Source organism: Sciurus vulgaris (assembly GCF_902686455.1).
Source record: "Sciurus vulgaris genome assembly, chromosome: 10".
NCBI lineage: Eukaryota > Metazoa > Chordata > Mammalia > Rodentia > Sciuridae > Sciurus > Sciurus vulgaris.
In genome coordinates this window covers 30095598-30102704 of record NC_136470.1, presented here as the reverse complement: position 1 = coordinate 30102704, position 7107 = coordinate 30095598, and positions in this window count along the sequence as shown.

Genomic DNA, 7107 nt, shown 5'->3' with positions numbered 1-7107 from the left:
AACCCTGAACAAATCACTTTTCTTGGGAACTTTATGCTTAAATCAGTAAAAGAGGGTGTCCGGTAAGATTACCTAGAGAACACTATAAAAATATTCCTTCCCTTGTGTCCCAATTCTCTTCACATCCTATTCTTTTTGGTCATTTTCTTAATGGAAGAAATGAAATATGAAGTAGTAAGAATCAAGGTTATATTCCCAGCTGTATTTCTAACAATTGGGAAAGACTGAATTTTGGAAAAGTTTCTAATCCAGAAATTAGTTATCATCATAGAAATCATTCCTGTAATGTCCAAGATACCTGATGACAGATGTCTAGCAAAACATACTTATTTTAAAAAGACTGATACAATCAATTCATTAGATCTTTGCTGACAATAAAATATATTTTGCTAACTTGATTAAAGAAAAAAAATGCTATAATCTGGAGATGTTTTGAATAAGTGTTTTGATCTCAAATACTCAGAAAAATATGAAGAAAATCAATAATCAAATGATAAGTTCATATCAAAGGAATATAACTTACAGAGCTCTTTACAACTTAGAATCTGCAGATTTTTTCAGTGTCACAACTATTTCTTATCATACACTGGGCTCTATTTAGTCATATCCATATTTTAAAATCTTACAAGATGGGGAAACACAAGTAACTAAGGGGAAAAAGAGAAACAATAATTACAAAAAGAATGCCAAGAATCTACAATGGATTATAGAAAGATACTAACAAATCCTTTTGATAATGCATGATTAGCCTCTAGATACAAGTCACCCATATATACCACAGAGCAAGGTATAGTGCATCCCCATCCCCCAATCTCATTTATCATAGGCCACCTTTGCTAGCTCTTTCCTCCTCAAGGTTGTTTTTGACATTAAAAGAGTATAGGGAGAAGAAAAGCAAACAGAAAAAGATAAACATGCGGATTAGAGCCCAAAACCCAAGCTTTCCAAATCTTCATGACTGCAGTTCTTACTGATAGTTTCAGATACTTAGATGCAGCCATGTATCTGCTGCTTTTGAGCAAAGAGGTAAAACATTTTGCAGGAATTTGTTAAGCAATAGGAAAAACAATGGACTGATTGCCAGGTATTCTGAATTTAGTCAACACTGCAAATTGATGCATGTCTCAGATTTCAGAGTTTCAGAATCTTCATCTACAAAATCAAGGGATTTTACTAAACTAGACTACATCTTTTTATGCATTCCAAAACTGTATATATTTAGAATGAATCATGCAGGAAGTCATAAAATAAATGTTTATGGGCTATAGCCTTTCTCTCTGACTTCATCTGCAACCTCTTGCCATCTATACTTTAGCCATGTTGACCTTGCTCTTCTTGGAACAAGCAAACTTATTCTGAAAGCAGAGACTCTAAACTTTAAGGAATTTCTGCCTGGAATATTCCCCTGGTTTGTTTTATCTCATCATTATTCAATTGCAGCTGTTGCCTCCTCAAAGAAGCCTTCTTTGACTACTTTACTGAAGTTATCTTTACGCTTCCAGTCCTTTCACCAATTTTATTTCACTTAGCATTTGACATCATCTGAAATTGATACCTCACCTCATTCCAGTCAGAGCAAAAGCTTCAGGAAGAGTGCCAAGTGTTGCCATGTTTAACTGAATGCCAATGGCTTGCATGCTATCACATATATGAGCATTTCACTATACCTTAGTGAAGACAGAATGTTTATGCTTTATCTCCCATTATCAAACTAGACTCAGCATTTTCAAAACCAATACCTTAAAATTCTGGCTCCTCTTAACTTTTGAAATTTCCTCAGTTTCCTCTTGGAATTTTAGAGTCATCTTCAGTTATTTTCCTTGTTTCATCTCTCCAATTTATTCTACCACTGAGTCTTTGCTAGTTCCTCTACCAATTTACATATCTGTATTACTCTATACTTTAATTTGCATGTCCTGAAATATCTGGTTCACCTGAAGTTTCAATCTTCCTAACTCTAATCACTTGTATTAGGTTAATGGTATTATTGTCAAAAGCACATATTTTCTCATCTCCATGGTTTACATATGATTTTATGCACTCTTTTTCTTCCACATTGACTGCTTTACTCTTTATTACCCAAACTCCACACACCTTCCAAAACATAGCTGAGACCCACTTCCTTGTATCCAAATAATCCACTAATTCTCAATGATCTCTCCCTTCTCTAAACTCCAATCACAATTACAAACTCAACACATGTACTAAATACAATTTATTGCAAGCAATTGTTGACATGGGGTTGATTTTTCCAATCTGTTAATATGCTCTTGATTAAAAGTGCTACATTCTTTGCCTCCTGTGTACACAGATTCATCATTCATTAAGTGCATGTATCAATGAGAGGTACAGATCACATCATCTAAAATTCTAGGCTGAGGCCTAGAGAGGTAAGATAATGACTACAATTATAATCCAGGTAGTAGCAGGTGCAGAATTTAAACCTAGTTTTATTAACTCCCAGATCATAGATCTTGTCATCTCAAACTTTTCAATGTATTTATATAGTCTCTTATGAATAATTTATTTGAAATATCCAACTATTTCCTAAGCATAATTGTAAAGACCAAGTGAAATACTTGATAATATGACATAGCATATATACATTCCCTCAGAGTAAAATGTTTGTATTATTTAATATTTAAAATAAATAATTTGGATGCAAGGAAAAATTACAGATTTCAAGCATTATTATGCATCACAATCACCTGATACCTGGAATCTCTGTCCCAATTTAACATGCTAAAAACCCTGGTCCACCAAGTGTGTGTGGTGGTCAAGACCGGGGGCCCAGGGTTACGCCACGTGCATCTAAAGCTGGCGACTGGCAGAGAGCAAATGGCGTTCTGATTATGCCTGGAGAAAGGCAGGAAGCGTTTACAATTGGCTGTATGATAATCAGTTCAGCCGCCTAGCGCGTGGACAGATACACTTTACATGTATGCTTGAGCGAGTGATCACTTGACCTTTAACAGGATTGGATGGACATATCTGGTTACAATTGCTTATGCATGAGACTGCTTATATATTGAGGGTGTTATCTGAATAAACAGGAAGTTGCTTCATGAACTTCTGAAGAGTATGGGTCTTTTGTCCCGCTGGTTGGGGCCGTAAGAGCAAGAAGCAGTGGCGAGCCGCTTGGAGCAACCCGGGCTGGGAGCGGCAGTAATCCGCAAGTGTGTATTGCTCAAAAGACTTTGCAGATGTTTATGATGGTATGGGCTTCTAACCATCCCTTGAACTGCAGTGACTGTCTGCAGCTAACTCACTTATGTAATGCAGTAAAAATAGTGATTGAAGGAAAAACTGAAGCCTCCATGAATGTCATTTAGGTATAGTTTTTCGGAGAATTTAATCTGGTTCAGTTCCATAGTCCTAAAGTCTCCTCAGGTCAAGCACTTACTCTGAGACAGCTGTCACTATTATTGAGAAACTGGGAGCAAAGAAAGATAAAGATTTACTTGTTTTGGTCAATGATTTAAAAAAATGGATTATTCAATCATTATGTGGAGAAAGGGTTTTTTCTTCACAATTCCAAACACTACCAATATGTGTATCACACTGATTTTGCTGTGTTAAGAAAAAAACATTCCCTAATATCATATGATTTCCTCCTGCAGAGAAAACAATGTGCAGAAGTCTTTTAATTGGAAACATGAAACATGAGAAGAATAAATAAATCAATAAAAGCAATGTCTGAACACTGCTGAATGATGTTGAAATCTTCCTTCTATGGAATGTAAGCAAGTCTAAACTCTTCTAAGAAACACTCATTAGCTGTGATAGGAGAAGTAAGACCCTTCACACACCTAACCAAATCTCCACAATTTCCAAATATGTAACCACACATGGTAATAGGGATTTTGCAAGTGTGATTAATGTTAAGAACTTTGAGATAGGAAGATTACACTGGTTTATCTGATGGAGCCCAATATATTCAGGTGAGTTCTTAAAAGTGGAAGAAGATGGAAGAAAGAGTCAGAGAAATTAGAATTAAGAAAGAGTTGATTCCCAGTTTCTTAATCCCCAGTTTCTTCCTTGTACAAGGGCCAGGGGCCAAAAGTCTAGGAAGGTGCCAGCTTCTCAAAGCAGCAAATGGCTCTCAGTTTTTAGTCAATTCGAAAATTTGTGCCTTCATCCTGCAAAATCAAGCAACTGAATTCTGCCAACAAGACCAAATGAGTGGAAGTGTTTTCTTCCCTAGAGCCTCCAGAGAGGAATGCAATGCTGACAACTTGATTTTAGTCACTTGGGTGAGTGGTACCAAACTTGAAACCAAAAGAATTGTGAAATATTGATGGAAATTTCTATAAGTTCAACAGCTTGTTGCCTCCGTGTTGGAAAACTAACACACTGGACTGGTAGGGATGCAAGTAAAAGAGAATATTTGATTGTAAGAGAAAAGAAAGAGAGATATTTTTCCTGATTGCCCAATTGCAGAAATGACTTCAGGTATCACCTCTATGAAATTGCCAAGCAGAGTGTAGATTGATATATGGATGCCCAGTGTTTACCACTGGGACATGAGATCTATAACTGTGGTTCAACACCTTTATGTGAAGAATTAATTAAGTTCAAAGCCAATTCAGGATTTAAATAAATAGGCACTTGAAAATTCTGGATAAATAAAAAAAATCACAAGTAAAATTAAAATTGTTAGTGTATAAGAAGAGTTCTTAGTCAAGAACTAAGTGCATTTGCCTTTGTTTTGTTTCAGGGGCACTGGGGATTTTACTTGTTCAAGTATGAATGCCTTCTTACTATTAAGCTCAAAAACTCGGAAGGTAGTCCCCTGTGGTGACAGAACTATGAGCCTGCCTTTACACAAAAGTTCTCTTGTATTCTAGGGTATAATGAAATTACTTAGTTCACTATCATTACGTAAACTACAACATGTACAATAATTAATCAGTTGTATTAATGCTCTGGAATCTAGAGAATTTTCAATTTATATTTTTAATAATTTTGAACAGTTTTATGATAGTATACACCTTATTCTTGCCAGGATAAAATTTTGATTATATTTCCTCTCCTAAAAAACCAGGGTAATATTAATATTTGAAGCATACATTTGTTCTGAGGATTATATGTAGAACAGCGACTTTTGCTTGTAACCATCATAAATTTCAACCCTTATAGGTCTTGTTAATTGGTTATTCCAACTTAATTTTTTATCAATTTCATTGTCTTTTTAAAAGCCCCATTCAAGAGGCTATTCATTTACATAATAGATATAATTGACTATTCATCTATTTTTTTCATTAATAACACTTCAGGCACATGATAGAAATTGAGGTTAGGAAAAAAATTAAACACAGAATTCTTTACCTTCCAATTGCTAGGATTCAGCATCTTCAGAAGAAGATTGTCACAACACGTTACTTAGAGTCTCATTCAGGACAATATGGTTAAATTATAATAGCCAACATTCTCCAAATCTTGGTGACTTAAAAAGTGGGATAGACAAAGTTACATTTTTTTCTCTTGAAAAGTTGGTTATGAGTTCTGGAGTTCACACAATTTATCCGTGACGACTGAATAAGACGTAAGAACATGTGCTTTCAGAAATACTGTAAAACTAGAAAAGAGCCCAGGTGAAAAAGTGTTTCCCCTTGCATTGTTTTGATCAATGCAAATCTCTTGGTCATGCCCAAACTCAGAAAAGTTGAAAGGTATAAACTTTCATGTGTAAGCAAGAGATTCAGGAATATTAACCTTGTATCACTAATGCCTACATCCCACTTCCATAATTAATTCCTGAACAGATATAGCAAACTATCAAGTAAAATTTGGGACATTCTTATGGATTCAGTTTTGAGTCACAGACAGAATGTGGAACATTCTATGTTATTTTAGAAATATATATATGACACTTCAGTTCTCAATAACAGTGACTATAAATAAAAATATTTTTATTTGGTTTTACAAATAACAAATATTTATTGGAAATGTCATATAAGTAAGTTATTTTTAGTGAAAACTAAGATTTATATTATCTTTAAAAAGACAACCAAATTTGTAATGGCATAACCTTTCAATAGCTTGCTATATTATGAACCTTTTATTTTTTCACCCTACCAAATTATCATATACCTTTTATTTATCCATTTGCCATTAGTGGGGACAGAACCCAGGGCCTCAAACATGTCGTGCAAGCGTTCTACTACTAAACTACATTTCCTGTAGTATATGTTTTTTTTGGTGAGTGTGGGTGGGTACTGGGAATTGAACTCAGGGATACTCTACTACTGAGCCACATCCCTAGTCCAGTTTTGTATTTTATTTAGAGATAGGGCCTCACTGAGTTGCTTAGTGCCTTGCTTTTGCTGAGGCTGACTTTGAACTTGCAATCCTTCGGCTTCAGCCTCCCAAGCTGCTGGGATTACAGGCGTGCACCACTGCACCTGACTATCATATGCTTTTTAAAACAAAAATATCAAAGTATATGAAAGTAATTTTTCTCTACTGTTTCTTTTTTTTTTTTTGAAATTGTATTTCAGTGTCCAAACTGATGGCTGAATTTTCCCCTAGTAATAATTTACTGTACTACAATTAGTTGAAATGGTAACAGCACTTAGGATATTTCCTTTCTATTCCACTTGAAGATCACTTTGCTGTCTAGATGTCAGTATCCCTGTTTGAGTGGGACATTTTTCATTTCTCTCACCACTGAGGAAGGAGAGAATCTACAAATATTAATTTCACTATCTCAGTGGCAGAAATGAAAAGAGTTATTGAGACTTAGTCTGATTTCTCCAGTTCAATAAGTGTCTAGAGATCCTAGGATAGGAAGGACTTCAATCCAATTTTATATTCAACTTTATTCCAGTGTGTCTTTCATGGAAAAATTTCTTAACTATTAAGGGACCATGGGCACCAACTAAGTACGTGATAAATTTAGTTTTCAAGTTCTTGGGATTTTAGAATTTGCATAATGATTCAGACCTGATTATATTCACTATCTAGGAAAAAACGACACCCTAATCTTAACATTCTTCCATCCATTTCACATACACTGAACTTATAAAATAAAGCTCATTTAAAAGGGTCAAAGTTCACCACAATTGACAATAATAGATACTCTGCACACCAGTCTCTTCACAGTTA